Raw genomic sequence first — 16,561 nt, 5'->3', positions numbered from 1 at the left:
TCATACTGACTTTTCCAAAAAGCCAATAAGTCAATAAGTTGTTTCAAAAAGCTTAGCCTAACATGCCCTTAATGTACTCTACAACATACTGGAATGTGGTGTATTTCTCAATCAAGTGATCATGGGTTCAAAATCCTACAAATGACAAATGTGATGTATACATGTTTACAAATATCGAATGTTAGATTCGTCAAATTTTGATTCATTTGGTAACAAGTCATTAACCAAGGTATTATTTTCGATAGAAATAAAATATTATTTTTTTCTATATTTTTTAATCCAATTTTAAACACATCTCTTATAGATCATGGGAAACTTGCCATACGAAACTTCTCTAGTCCTTTATGGACCCTTGAGCAAAGTGTTAAGATGTAGATGAAAAGGGGGAAGAAAAAAAATATACGGATTCCTAAAGGGTAATGAATACTATTCTTGGATGATATTGATGTTTACATGTGGCGGTTTAAGTATATATCCCATTTAAAGATTCGATGGCTACGGCTTTGTAAATATTCTCTTTTATCCATTGCAAAGTAAATGGTTAGATAGTTCGAATATTTGTCTTCTGTTTTTTATTTTCATATAGAAAGTGGTATTATATACACATAATATATAGTGGGGGGAAGGTTCATTTGAGAAGATAGATTAATTGAGAAAAAAAAGAACAAAGGGTAATTTTGTAAAACATTAAATAGTTTTTCACTTATCTCATTTATTATCATTTTTGACTAATTAATTAGTCATAAAAACTATTATCCTCCACAATAACTTTTTTTGCCTACACACATCAAAAAGTTGTCTTACATATTTCGAAATTCATCCTACACCTTGAAATTTATCTTACACAACTCGTAATTTATCCTACACTTCTAATTTATCCTACACTTTAAATTATTTTATTTTATTTTAAAAAAAGTATATATATTTTGAAGATAAGTTATAAAAAATTTAATGTTTTAGCTATTAAAGAGGAAGACTACAAATTAATGACCTATGTAGATTTACCAATGTACCCTTATAGTAACATTAAATACTTATATTAAATGAAGTAAAATAAAGCATTCTTATTGGTTGAAATTTGTTCTTTTTTCTTCTTACAAAAAATTTCTTCTCATTTGAACTCTCCACTATATAGTGGTTGGATCACATATAAGAACAAATTCACATACAAGCATACGGATTAAAAGTGGAGGACAATTGTCATTAGTTTAAATGATAATTTAGTCTTTTCTCGCTTGGAATATTTTCTCCTTGATTTTCAAATGGCTATAATATTTTTTTTTAAAAATGCACCGTATTAACGAACATTTTATTCTCTTTAATTCGAGCAGTCTTTTGCTATAATTTTCTTATAAAAATTACAGGATTTTGAACACACATTAGTATATTACGTGATTTTAAATATCTATTATGTATTACAAATTCAACATAAACCATTACCTGATTAGTGATTACACATTCAATATAGATTCATTATGTGATTACACTTTCAATATGATTTGTTATCACTAATGTTATTACAAATATGCTTATTACGTGATTACACATTCAATAATAAAAATTTGATTGTTTATGTTTTACTACGTGATTAAATCTCCAATATACGACATTATATGGTTATTGTAGGTTGATTTGGCTAATGTTTTGTATATAATTTATCTTTAATACATGATTAGACCTGAAATATTAGGTATTTCATATGAAATATTATGTATATTGTTTTGATGCAATTACGTAATCACTCAGTGTGGTTTCACATAAAAAAAATATAATGAAATCATGTAATCACGAAATGAGTATTCAAAATCACGTAGTCACGTAATAATACATAGTTAACTATCGTTACGTAATTACGTAATCACTTAGTGTGGTTTCACATACTATAATGAAATCACATAATGGATACTCAAAATCACGTAGTCATGTGCTAGGTATTCAAAATCACGTAATGGGTATTCAAAATCATGTAAATTTTTTTCTAAAGAAAACTATAACAATACACTGCTCAAATTAAAAAAAGAACTAAATGCTTGTTAATACGGTGTAATTTAAAAAAAAATTAACGTATGAAAAAGTTATGGTCATTTGAAAATCAATAGGGGAAAGAGTTGAAATGAGAAAGGACCATAATACCTTTTCTCTATTTATTTCTTCAATTGTAAGACTCTTTAAATCACGTAGTAGCCACTTGTTTCTTTTGAGTCATTGATCTTAGAGGATCAATGAATGTAAATGTCTTGTATGCTTTGTATGCCCCAATCCTCTTGTATGGTAACCCTTCTCATAATATATATTGGCAGAGAGACTATAAAAACGCCATATCACGAGATAGGAATGTGTAAAAGAGTGAATTAATCGATCCATAACCGAATTAATAAAAAAAACTGAACTAAGTAAAAAATTTGATGGGTCAGTTAATTGTTTTTCTGAAAATCAAAAATAGCGGATCGGTTATGGTTATCAATGTTTTTATACATGTCATAACCGAACCGACATATAGTAAATTCTTTGTCGAATTTTGGAGTTTTCACCAGTTTTTCAATATATGATGTTTTTGGTTGAACGATTGTTAGAATTTATAGGTTATACCATATCATTTTGATTGAATGTTTGTTTGAATATATTAATGATATCATATCATTTTGGTTGGTTTGAATATTTAGTAATAACTAGGATTGCGACCCGCCGCAATGCGGCGGGGATTCTTTAGATCACTACTACAAAAATAGGTTTCCGCTATGGCCGAATTTGTAGCAAATCTGTAGCAAACACCCAGTTTGCTACGAATTTGCTACAAATTTGGTTCGTAGCTACAAGTCTCGTCGCGAATTTATTTGCTACGACTTTTAGCTACGGAAACATATTTTGCTACGGTATTAGCTACAAAAATAGGCGTCGCTATTTTAGCTATGAATTTTGCTACGGAAATGTTTGCTACGACTTTTAGCTACCGAATCATACTTTGCTACGGTTTTAGCTACAAAAATAGGCATCGCTATTTTAGCTATAAATTTTGCTACGGGAAAGTTTGCTACGAAATTTGGTATGAACTTTTAGCTACGCTTTTTATTTCAGGTTTCAAGCTACGAAATTTTAGCTACGTTTTTTTCAACTACTTTTTAGCTATGGTTTTTGCTACATATTGGACCACATAAAACTTGCTACAAAATTTAGATGCAAACACAATTAAATTTGCTATGGATTCTGCTACTAATAAATTTTTCATATACCCGTTATTTGCAATTATACATAGAAATATATCCAAAAAATCACATAAAGGTTTACAATGACAAATAAAAGCCACATGTTCTACAAATAAGATAAGAAAAATTATGAAATATAATGCCATAAAATATTACAAAATTATACAAAATATCCAAATACAAATTACTATAGTTTCCTCACTTTCTACATCCCGAATGAAGAAACCGTCACTACTCCATCCCATCTAGAACGTCACTTCGTATGCAAGCAACACAAAATACAATATGTGTACAAACAACACAGTTTTCTCTTTATCTTCATCGCGAATAGAACATCCTTCATTGCCATCTTTTCTAATCAAATGATTCAAACAAATTAGAAGTCCACCCTTCATTACCATTAATGTTTGCCTCATAAAAATTAATTAGCAATAACATAAAGCAGAGAATGAAGAAATGTGAAAGTATACCCTGTTTCCAAGCAAGATTTATGATCATTTTTCGCAGATGTTTCCCACGTTTAGTGTGTTCTCAAATGATCGATGTGTGTGTTTTGAGGTTTGAGCATTGACTGATTCTTTAACCGCACCTGATAAACTTGGAACAAATAAACTATGAGATGTAAATGCTTCACACATTAACCCAGAAAAATAACATATTGGACAAATATAACTGAATAGCAATGAGTCTGGAAAGCTATCATAACCATCTTAATCTTAAAATCATCTTGTACAAATCCATGAGAGCAAATACACGAGAGATAACAAAAAAAAAAACATATTTAAATGGAATTTGAACCAAAGTTACACAGAGTCAATTCGGGCTTTAAATGAACTCATATTAATGATACTGAATATTAAATATAAAAAGAGATTAAATAAATTGAAAGGAACACGTACCGTGGAGTAGTAATGCAGTTTGAATGGGGAATCATTTTTGGGGATGAAATTTTTAAATGGAGCCAAACGATTGAGGTAGTTTATGGGGTGGGAATTTTCGTTAGGCGGGAAAAGACGGAGGGAGTTTATGGGGGCGGGAATTTTAATTTTTTACCTTAAATGAATTATGTAAATGAATTTTTGAGTTAAATGCGATTTTAGTAGTTATGGTTTGGGTCATTTTGCCAATTTAGTCTAAAGGTTTCATTTTTCACCTGTGTGTCTACAAAGGTTTCACCGTTGTCATTTTAGTCCACTGGTTTAACTTCATCCATTTTTTCTGTTATCGAGAAGGACAATTCGTCCATATAATATGACTAAATTGGTCTTCTCGTTAACTGAAAAAATAGATGAAGTTAACCTAGTGGACTAAAATGGCAACGGTGAAACCTTTTTGGACTCACATGTGAAAAATGAAACCTTTGGACTAAACTGTTAAAATGACCCAAACCACATGGACTAAAATGACATTTAACTCTAAATTTTATAAAAAATTATATAAATACCAAGAAGAAATTGTATGGAAATGTTAATCGGGTGCAAACGAGCTGAGCCGAGCCCAAACTCGACTAGGCTTAAGCTCAAACTCATTTAACTTATAAAAGCTCGGGATCAAGCTCAGCTCATTTCAAGCTTTGTTTCTAAAGCTCGAGCTGGGCTCGTGCTCTGCCCATTTATTATTTATTAATTAATTTTTATTAATTATAATTTTATTTTAGAGTAAAATCCTTTTTGAGTCCCTATGGTTTGTGCATTTTAACTATTTGAATCCAAAAACCAAACTTGTCTTGATTTGGGTCCCTATGGTTTGTATTTTTAAACCTTTGAATCCAAAATGAAACCTCATCCAACCCTTTGAGTCCCTGTGGTTTGTATTTTTAACCCTTTGAATCCAGCCCTTTTAGTCCATGATTTGGAGGAGGTTTGCATTTTGATTCAAAGGGTTAAAAATACAAACCACGGGGACTCAAATCAAGACATGTTCCGTTAGAGAAAATATTGAACACGGTGTCATCCAAACGAAAATCAGCATCTGTAATAGTTCTTGGCGAAAGAAAATCACCAAGAGGCCCCAAATCACTCCAAAAATCAAACCAAGCTGAAGTATTACGGCCATTACCTACGTCGGACCAAACATGTTTTCGAATGATATGCCGCAACTGAATAATCTTCCTCCATGACCAAGTAGAATTCGATGTTGCTTTACAAACCTAGAAGTTCTTGCCTTTAAGCCGATAAGAGTGAACCCACTCGACCCAGAGGGAATCCCGCTTCATCACAATACTCCAAATATGAGACGCCATCAGGGCTTTATTCATATCCCCAATACGTCTAATACCTAATCCACCTTCATACTTAGGGGTACAAACCGCTTTCCACGAAACTTTAGCTTTACCTCTACTAAACGACACATCCTGAGACCATAAGAAATTTCTCATTCTAGCTTCAAGTTCCTTAACAACCCGAGTTGGTAACATAAACACCGAGGACCAATAAATATGCATAGAAGACAGGACTGAAATGATAAGTTGAAGCCGACCCGCAAACGATAACAATTTGTTCTTCCAGTGCATAATACGTTTCTCTAATTTTTCCACAAGCACACGACAATCATTATATCTAAGCTTAGAAGAAATAAGAGGGACCCCCAAGTACTTGACATGTAACTTACCTTCCACAAAAGGCATAATGTCCAGAATCGCCTGTTTAACATGATCTTTCACATTACAAAAGAAAACCATACTTTTCTGGTTGCTAGGCACTAACCCCAACATCTTAGAGAATTTTGAAAGAGAGGACATAATACAATTTGCCGAATTCACTTCTCCTCTAGCAAAAAGAAACAGATCATCAGCAAAGCAGAGATTTATTATCTGCTGTTTTTCACATCTGTTATGAAATTTAAATGAAGAATCTATCCGAACAGAATGCTGAAGAATACCCGTCAGAACCTCCATGACAAGAGTGAACAAATAAGGAGATATAGGATCCCCTTGCCTTAACCCCCGCTTACCTCTGAAAAAACCATGAACCGTGCCATTAACACATACCAAAAATGAATTATTAATTAGTTTTGAAATATTTGTTTTCTTGTTTCCGCAACGTATTTTGCTACCAATGTTGCTATCCATATTAGTAAATTATTTTTTGAATAGTTTTGTTTCTTGTCTTGCAACGGATTTTGCTATGGATGTTACAACATATGCTATGTTAGTTTTTAAGTATCTTTTTTTATATTTTGCTACCAATTTTGCTACGAACTTTACTACCAATTTTACTACGAACTTTACTCCCGGGTTTTTAACTTCTTTTAGTTAATTTTTAAAGAGTTAACTGCCATTTTCGTCCCTGTGGTTTGGTCACTTTGGCCATTTCAGTCCATTTTTCAAAAATGCGTCATTTTCGTCCCCCACGTTCTGGAAAGGTGCCATTTCAGTCCAAAAATCATAACCCAGTTAAATCAGTTAATAAATAAGGACTGATTGTGTAAATTTGTAACATAAAGGACTGATTGTGTAAATATTAAACACCACCACCACTAGCCCTGCCACCACCACCACTCCACTGCCGCCACCACCACCACCGCCACCACCACCGCCACCACCACCGCCACCACCACCGCCACCACCACCACCACAGCCCTGCCACCACCACCACTCCGCTGCCACCACCGCCACCACAGCCCTGCCACCACCACCACAGCCCTGCCACCACAGCCCTGCCACCACCGCCACAGCCCTGCCACCACCGCCACTGCCACCACAGCCCTGCCACCACCACCACTCCGCTGCCACCACCACTCTCACAGATGTCAACAGTGTCATCTCCCCCAAATCGGTCAACAGAAGGTCAAACAGGAAAGTCAATGGCTCAAATTAACGACCAAAATCAGGTTATATTCCAATTAACCTGGTGCAAACATTGTACAAGTATAAACAAATGAACCGGAACAAGAAAAACGAACCGTTAACGGCTGGAACGACGTGTTGACTGATTCCGGCCACTGTGAAGATTCCGGCGAAGTTGCAGGTTCGGTTCCGGCTAAAATCGATGTGTTTGAGCATTGTGAGGGGTGTAAAATGTTTGTGGGGATCTAAGGAACTTCATATGTCCGTTCAATTCGACCCAGATCGACAGAAACAGAGAGTGTGTGGTGGTGGTGATGGCAGTGGTGGTGGTGGCAGCGGAGTGGTGGTGGTGGCAGGGCTGTGGTAGCCGTTATGAATCTGAAGTGTTTCCGGAACCTGCAACTTCATGTATCCGTCATCGAAACTTGCAACTTCACTTCTCCGTCATCTTACCATCATCTCCGTTCACCTCCATCTTCCGTTTTGAAACCTCCATCTTCACCATTTCAATTCTTTCAGTCATGGTAGCAGGTCGGGTTATGTATGGAATGGTGGTTCGAAGAACTGTCGATGATGATCAACGTGATGATTGACGATGATGATGAACTCTTGATCGCACAAGCCAAAGATAATCGCACAAGATCCCGTAGTCGCGGTGGTGGCGGTGGTGGCAGTGGCTGTGGTGGCGGTGTGGCTGTGGTGGCGGTGGTGGCGGTGGTGGTGGTGGTGGCAGTGGCTGTGGTGGCGGTGGCGGCTGTGGTGGCGGTGTGGCTGTGGTGGCGGTGTGGCTGTGGTGGCGGTGGTGGTGGCGGTGGTGGTGGTGGCAGCGGAGTGGTGGTGGTGGCAGGGCTAGTGGTGGTGGTGTTTAATATTTATACAATCAGTCCTTTATGTTACAAATTTACACAATCAGTCCTTATTTACTAACTGACTTAACTGGGTTATGATTTTTGGACTGAAATGGCACCTTTCCAGAACGTGGGGGACGAAAATGGCGCATTTTTGAAAAATGGACTGAAATGGCCAAAGTGACCAAACCACAGGGACGAAAATGGCAGTTAACTCATTTTTAAATTTTTATTTTCATGATTTAGCTATGGAATTTGCTACCAATATAACTAAGTTTTTTTTATAATAGTTATTTTGACAATTATGCTACGGATTTTATATTACTTTTTTAGTTAATTTCCAAATACTTATTTCATGGTTTTGCTACGGATTTTGCTATGATCTGCTACGTTATATTTTTTATATTTATTTCCTCAATTTTGCTATGAATTTGATGCAGATTTTGCTACGGATTTCATTTGCGACGGAATTCCGTAGCAAAATTGTAGCGAAATGCGTCCGTAGCTAGTGCGTAGCTAATTCGTAGCTAACTCGTAGCTAACTCGTAGCAAAAATTACGACGGATTTTTCCCGTAGCAAAATTTCATAGCAAATGCCTCTTTTTGTAGTAGTGGATATAACTAAGTCAATCTATGACTCGCACGTTATGTTAAACCTGTCAAACGGGGGAAAATAGACGATGTAAAAACGTTCACCCACACACGCACGTTGCGTCGTGTTAACTCGCAAAATTTAGAACGAAACGTAAAAACATTAAACCAAAGACGCACGTTGCGATGTGTTAAGTCACAAAATTTAGAACCAAGCATAAAGCAAAAAAAAAATGCGGAAAATGAAAACTATAAAGGACCAAAGTTGAAAGTAAAAAAAAGTTATGAGAATATATCGCAAAAGATAAAAATTTTTGGGTTAAAAGTAAAAAAACAAATAGTTTTGGGTTAAAAGTAATTTATGAAATACTTTTGGGTGAAAAGTAAAAAAAACACTTTTTTTGGAAAACCCCCAAAGCCAGCGTTACGACAACCATATGTATAACCACCCCGCGTTGCGGCGGGGCGTAAAACGGTGTGTCAGATAGTACTAATGTCACACAACCGTCATCGACCACCAACACTGACTCGACCTAGGATATGCGTGTTGCGACGAACCTGTCAAACATGGAAAAATAGAGGTAAAAACGTTGAACCACACATGCACGTTGCGTCGTATTAACTCGAAAAATTTAGAGCTATACGTAAAACGAAAATTTGCGAAAGATGAAAAGTATAAGTGACAAAAGTTGTGTAGTTAAATTGCAAATAATGAAAAGTTTTTGGTTAAAGTTAAAAAAAAAACAAATTAGGTAAGGTTAAAATTGAAAAAGGTAAAAAGATTTTGATTAAAAGTAAAAAATCAAGTTTTTTTTTTAAAAACTCTTGAAGCACAATTTACAAGTGGTATTGCACAAAAAAGTTGCAAACTTATATATGGAATAATTAGTATCAACAATTTAATATTATAAAGGGGCTACTAAATGTACCCTCTCTTGTTACTTTTTATACCCACTTTTTATAAAATCATATTTAAACTTGTCATATTTACCCCCTAAACAAGTCATATTTTTTAAAAGTATTCATTTTTGTTACAAAACAAATTCAAAAGTGTAAACATATATTATAGACGTTTTTTTTTAATTGTTTATTTCTTATGTTTATTTAAAGAACCATATTTTTTAAAAAGTTTTCAGATATTTTTTACACTTTCTCAAATAGTATTTTGATTATGTTTTCTTTTATTGAACATCTTTACAAATTACTAATAACGTTTTTTCATATAAAAACAATAATTAAAAAGTTTTGAATTTTATTTTTGAAAAAAGTCTACATTATATTTTTTTTCCTCGTCTAGTTTGTATTTTAAATGTCTTATATTTATTATTTTTTATATTTTAAAATGTTTTTTTTTATTTTGGAATGACTTGAAGTGGTATCTGATGCGTGGTCGAAAACCGATGATTATTCGTAATTAAGTTTATGCTTTTATGTGACTTTTGGTTTCGAATGACCTACTTTTGATTACAAAAGAATCCACATATATTTTTGAAATCAACCAATTTAATATATTTTTTAAATGAAGAAGAGAAAAATATTTGTGAATCAACCTTATCCATTTGTTTTGCTTTAGAAAAATGTTCACTTCGATCCAAGTCTTAAACTGGTTTTAACTTGTTTACAACATACTCTTTACACTAATTAAATTTGAATTTATATTGATTGTTAATTTATAGTTTGATAAAATAATTTTAGTACCTATTGTTTATTTGTTCACTTAGATAGATGGTTTGAATGATTAATATGTGCTAGGGCTGTAAACGCTACTTTAAAATAATTTTGTTTACTTTTTTGATAAATAAAAATTGTTAATTATTTTATAAACACTCTAAAGTATTAAAAAATATAAAAGTAAGACATTTAAAATACAAACTAGTGGTGGAAAAAACATAATATAGACTTTTTTTAAAAAAGAAAGTTCAAAACCTTTTTTATTATTTTTATAAGAAAAAATGTTATTATTTATTTGTAAAGACGTTCAATAAAAAACATAATCAAAATACTATTTCAGAAATTATCTTTAGAAGCAATATATGAAAACTTTTAAAAAATACGATTTAAATAAAAATTAAAAAATAAATATTTAAAAAACGGCAGTAATCTTTTTTTACACTTTTGAATTTGTTTTATTTTGTAACAAAAAGATAATTTTTTATAATGATGATTTGTATAGGGGGTAAATATTAAAAGATTTAATGTGATTTTATGGAAAGGGGGTATAAAAAGTAATAAGAGGGGGTATATTTAGCCTACCCCTATTATAAATTATATGTATTTTTTCGATACTATGTAGTATACTAATATATAGAAATATGTAAAAACAGTTTATTCCGTAGTCAAAAAATTGAGCTATTTTTAGCTAGGTGTAAGTTCCCAGTAGACCAACGCATAGCTGATCCGCTATGACATTAAAAACTAATTAACCATCCAATAACCGACCTTGCGGTTATGCTTATGGTTATGGTTATGGGTCAAAACCGACCCATACACACCCTTATCACGAGAATACACAAATCAAAATAAAAAAACGAGTAAACTTCGTTTTGCTCCTTGTGGTTTTGTCAAGATAACCATTTTGCTCTAATTGTTTATACATTCGTTTCCTCTCTATGGTTTAGCTATTTTTTTCCAATTAACTCCTTAGCCTTAACTATTTTAGATATTTCAGTTAAAAGTAAGGGTATTTTGATAATTTTACATGTAGGGTTTATATATATATATATTTATATATATATATATAACAAAAAAATGTATATCTAAATAACAAAAAATTCGTGAATCTTGTCTGGCTGGAAATACACCAACACTACCATCTTCAGCACCTTCAACTAACTCCGGCCAGTCATAAGCTCCACCACCATCCACTGTCTCTATGTCTATTCGTCTCCTACAACCCTAATCACACCATGTAAGCCGTAAATTGATTGTTCTGAGAGTTAGGGTTCAAACAAAGACGTGGATGAAGACGATGTTGATGGTCTGAGCCCTAACCACTGCACTCGCCAGATATGGTTTACGATGTGTTTAAAACTCAACATTCATGACTAGCGTTTGATGAAGACTTGAATTCGAGGTTAAGGTTTCAAACGGAGACGAAACGGGGTGGTCAAGGAACTAACTGGGAAAAATAGCCAACCATGAAGAGAAAAAAAAACCAATTTTAAATATTTGAGTAAAATGGCTATTTTGATCAAACCATTAAGCTATATAGTAGCTAACAAGTCTGAATATATAATCGTAAAATATATTTCCAAGATACAACACGATTACAAAATATATATATTTCAAATAAAGATCTAAAAGAATTTCCTCCAATCTATGTATGATCTTTTTCTAATGTCGGCATCAACAACATGTCGATAGTACAGACCCATCAGTAGCAACTTTCATCGTTTCAGCACTTAAACAATTTTGCGACATCAGACCACAAAGATACATGTCCTAACAAAATTCGAGATGGTCCAAACTTTTATCAAACTGATCTCGAGTAACCCAACTCATTCATCCCTTATAATAAATAAATAAGACATAACATTTAAAAAGTGCAATGTTTCCATATGTAAGAAGTAGACACCACAAGAAGGAATGGATGATCACATGGAAAGCACGTGCAAGGACCGGAAACGTGACGTGGGGCCCTGAGTTAGGGGAAGCATCCCCATGAAAGTGTTATTCCATTTTCCATTGCATGTGGTTTTTGTAAGAACTGTTGGGAATGATAGAGTGCGGATGGGTGTAGCGTAAGATAGGTGGAGCAGCAAGCAACTCTCCTTGTTTGTCAGGGTATGCTTAAACCTCACGTGCCCCCCCTGTCGTTCCGCTTCGCTGGGTTGTCACGTGCCTCTTTTTTTTTTTTATTATATTATATTAACTTTAAATTTTAACATATAAGTTTTGAAAATAGCCCCTGAACTTATGTTTACTTTGCACTTTAGTTCCATTGTGAAGTTTTCAATAGGGGTGCAAACGAGCCGAGCAGCTCGCGAGCTACTCGAGGTCGGCTCGAGAAAAAGCTCGAAACGAGTCGAGCCTTATCGATCCCGAGCCAAGCTTAAGCCTAAAATGAAGCTCGTTTGTTTATCAAGCCCAAGCTCGAGCCTCGAATGTGAAGCTCGTTAGGCTCGTCGAGTCTTAGTGTAAACGGGCCAAGTCGAGTCGAGCTTATTTAAACTTGTTTACAAGCCGACCTCGAACCTAAAAATAAGTTTAATTAGTAAACAAGCCCAAGCCCCAGCTTCACTTATCGAGCTCGCGAGCCTAAAAAGTTTATTATTTATATTATTTTTATTTAATATATCAATTAATAGATAATAAACTAGCCGAGCCCAAGCCGACCTCGAGCTTTGAGAAAATACGAATGAGCCGAGCTCGAGCTTTGAAAACAAAGCTCGAATCAAGCCGAGCTCTCATAAGTTAATCGAGCTCGAGCCTGGTCGAGCTCGGGCTCGACTCGGCTCGTTTGCACCCCTAGTTTTCAACAATTTGATCCATTTAGATTTGTCATCTATTGTGGGAATGTAATATTGTGGGATTTGAACTATTTACTTCTTTTGTTTGTTGTTTCCGTTCAAAAAAAGAATTTCAATTTAAAAATAGATAATAATTCAAGCAAAATTATGTGTGAAGAAAATGATGGTGATTTGATATTAAGAGAAGTTGGAAATTTGCAATAAAATAAAAAAGAAGGAAAAACTGTAATTGTGTTTAGAGGAATAGGTTCATCTTCTTTAAACCATTTTTTATAACGATAAGATGAATGATTTATGAGATTTACTCTTCATAAGTTCATTCATGTCTTTTCATGTAATCTACACATAATGATAGGGAATGAAAGCAACAAGACAAGTCAGAAAAATCTACAATGAATGGTAGGGCGCATAATCAACAAGACGGGTCATAGAATTTACAAGGAATGGTCGAGTATAGATTTGATGGGGGAGGTTACGAATTATTGGAAAACCCTTAGTTTGGGAGAAAACTCTAACCTTCCAACATCTTCTTCTTCTTTTTTTTTCTTTTTTTTTTTAATATTACACATGTAATATACATGGGTTTAAGGGATTTGAGCAAAATAAATAAATAAACAAAAGATAAAAAAAAAAAAAAAAACGGCGGCCAAGTTTTTCGAAAAAAAGTAAACAACTTTCTGTGTAACATATGTAAGAGTCATGTGTAACATGTGTTATAGTCGCGTTATACAAAACTTGTTTATTCATTTATTTTTAAATATCCTCTCGACGCTTTTTTTTTTTCTTTTTTTTTTCCTCAAAAATAACATATTACATGTGTTATTTAAAAAAAAAATATTGGGAGGTTAGAGTTTCCTGGGTTTTCTCCCTAACTATAGGTTTTCTATGTATAATTCAGCAATTAATGGTTCAGACTGTTTGTTTCACAAACAGATATTTTATTGCTTCTGAATGGTTAAACATTATAGTGAGTCTGAATGGTTAAGACCTCTAAGCTGAAGGATTAGGATCAAAAATAAATTATATTGGACACTTGTCACTATAAATTCCTCTTACACTTCTTAAAAATAAAAGTCTTTGTAGAATAACTTAACCCTTAATCTGAATTGATCAGACATTTGCCTCTGAACCGTCAAGCATTATACTGACTTTTAATGAGTTAGACCTGTTGCTGGTTCAACACTTAATAGTTCAGATCTCTTACTGATTCAGTCTATTCATACGTGATTATGTGTTACATAGACTCATTCTTTATTATAAACACCATTGTGCGTAAGTTATTTATCAAAACTATATATACACACATATCAATAGCATAAGAAACGTTTTATTGATCTATCTCTCCTTATTTTAAGAATTCACAATTTCACTCAATGTATGTGTTGTGGTCAGTGGTGAATCTTGAAATTTCTGATCGTGAGTGACTAAGTCATCGGACCTAAAAATTTCTATAAAACCGGGGGGGGGGGGGGGGGGGGGTGTAACGCCCTGCGTTTTCAAACATCCTACATTTAGAAACCTTACGTGAAATTCTATCTTTGGAAATCTTGTGTTCTTATAACCATTCTTTCATCGTAATCGTTGTAAAATACGGAACTTGCTTCGTAAATAAAACTTGTACATTACACTTTTTACCTAGTTAAATCATGTTTTATTTCATATTTCACCTTGTTACAAGTTAGGGGAAACATTGTTGCATATTATTACACAACTTAATTAACAAAATTACTCATTATAATGTTTTAAAAAAATAAAAAAAATAAAGAAATATGGCAGCCCAATTCAGCAAAATTCAGACCCATATAGTTGGGTTTTGTGGGCTAGTTTCAAGGTGTAACCCCTTCTAAACACTTCCAAAGCCCAACCCATTGAAACCCTAATCCTTCCCCCTATAAATACCACTTATAACCAGCCTCCCTACCACTTTTGCAACCCTAAAAACTCACAAAACATCCACCAAACCGTAGCTGAAAGCAAGGGTTCGAGTAGATTGACACCCCTTCACGAAAATGAGCATAACTCACTCAATTCTTATCCGATTCACTCGATTCTTTTTCCTACTTGCTTGTATAATCATGGGGTTCGATTCCTAGACTTCTCCTTGGAGAAATCAGACCTGGAAATGCCCCGAAATAGTGCATAAACTTTCTGTTTGTTTTTATGTTCATCAAAAACTTGTTTAAACCTATGCAACTTGTGTCCAACACATCTCATACCTATGTCCTAATGCTTACAACTTATCCCATGGTTGGTTAAGCTTAAAAACAAGGTTGAGACATTTAAAATCAGAGGATTAAACCTCATAAACTTGGTGTTTTGTTTAGGGTTTTTAACCCACAAGTCATGTCAAACTTTGTCTTTGATACATGAGTGATTATGGAACAACTTGGGTTGTCCAAACATACAATCCTCACATGATTTGATGATTTCTCTTAGTTAGTGTGTATATTTCTTATTCTTTATTGTATGTTCATGACCCTCCTTGGTTGTTTTTTTACATCAAGTGTAGTGGTGAACACATAGAGGTGCCTAAATGGAAGACTTGATCTTCCTACCTCCTACATGACTTCTATGACATTTAGAGGTACCAAAATGAAGATTTTAATCTTCTACCTCATGCTTGAACTATTGGACATATATTATATAACCTAAATATATTATTCGAATAATCGAATCTTTGATGATGAACTAGTGTTCATATGTCGGGGTACTAGATTACATCATCCTAGACTATGATAACTTGTCACGATTCTAATGGAACCTTGTTCCATGAAAACATCTAAACTCCTTCGAGTTTCCTAGTGTCAAGAACAAGCATCATATGTACTAAATGATTATTTTCCATGTTATTCTCATATCTTATTTTTACGTTGTTTTAAACACCGAATCTCGACTCTAAACATACTTGAACTTTAACCCTTATACATTCGGACTCTAAATCTCTACTCGTCAACAATTGGATAATCGGAAAACATATGCAAACTTTGTGAGTATACTCGTACTTTTCCCCTTTTTACTTTTACTACTTTTGGGGTGTAACATGTTTACCTATTGAAACTTACACATGAACTTTTGTCTAAACACATGAACATTCCTATAACATGCTTGTATATGTGATGGCTTGATACTTTAAATTTGGGTGATTCTTATGTGTTGAACTTATCATTAACTTCGTACGAGCCAAACCTTGACATATGTAGCGCTATAGGATTAACGACCCGCCTCTACTGAAACTTTGGTTATGTCATGAGCAAGTTGCGTTTTCTTGGTTTGATATGTTAGACACATGCCATATTTAATGTTTATCTTGAATCGCATGCTTGCTATGAGGGATTGTTCACATTTTTATCTTATGCTATGTACGTACCAAACTTGTATACTCGCCTTTGCTTTTGCATTGAATTATTTTAAACATGTTACAGGTTGATGAGGATGATGCTAAGAAAAGAAGTAGCGTTGATGCCTAGATACACATATAGACGTTAGGGTTTAATATGTTGTACCAAATTTTGTTATGTTATCATGTTGTTATGTTAAACTTGTTGTATTTGAATTTCTTGTAATGTTGACTATTTGAAGTTATGAAATGAAATGAAATTTGGATTTTCTAAATATTGTCACAAATAGCGTTATGATGTCTCTAGCAATCTTCACACTTCGTCT

General features: G+C 33.8%; 1 long non-coding RNA gene across 3 annotated transcripts; it reads right to left on the bottom strand.

Annotated features, from left to right (window-relative positions):
• Positions 1 to 3,321: 3,321 nt before the first annotated feature.
• Positions 3,322 to 4,187, bottom strand: LOC110935354. 3 transcript variants are annotated; one of them, XR_002589064.2, is made up of 3 exons: positions 4,103 to 4,187; positions 3,674 to 3,792; positions 3,322 to 3,557 (listed from the first exon to the last, which is right to left on the bottom strand). It is a non-coding gene; the product is annotated as an uncharacterized LOC110935354 (long non-coding RNA). The 3 variants fall into 3 exon arrangements; XR_002589065.2 differs by having other exon boundaries at positions 3,674 to 3,800; positions 4,103 to 4,156; XR_002589063.2 differs by lacking the exon at positions 4,103 to 4,187 and having other exon boundaries at positions 3,674 to 4,058.
• Positions 4,188 to 16,561: the final 12,374 nt, after the last annotated feature.

Source organism: Helianthus annuus, chromosome 4, assembly GCF_002127325.2.
Source record: "Helianthus annuus cultivar XRQ/B chromosome 4, HanXRQr2.0-SUNRISE, whole genome shotgun sequence".
Classification (NCBI taxonomy): Eukaryota; Viridiplantae; Streptophyta; class Magnoliopsida; order Asterales; family Asteraceae; genus Helianthus; species Helianthus annuus.
The sequence above is the reverse complement of the archived record's forward strand: the minus strand, read 5'-3'. Positions and strand labels throughout refer to the sequence as shown.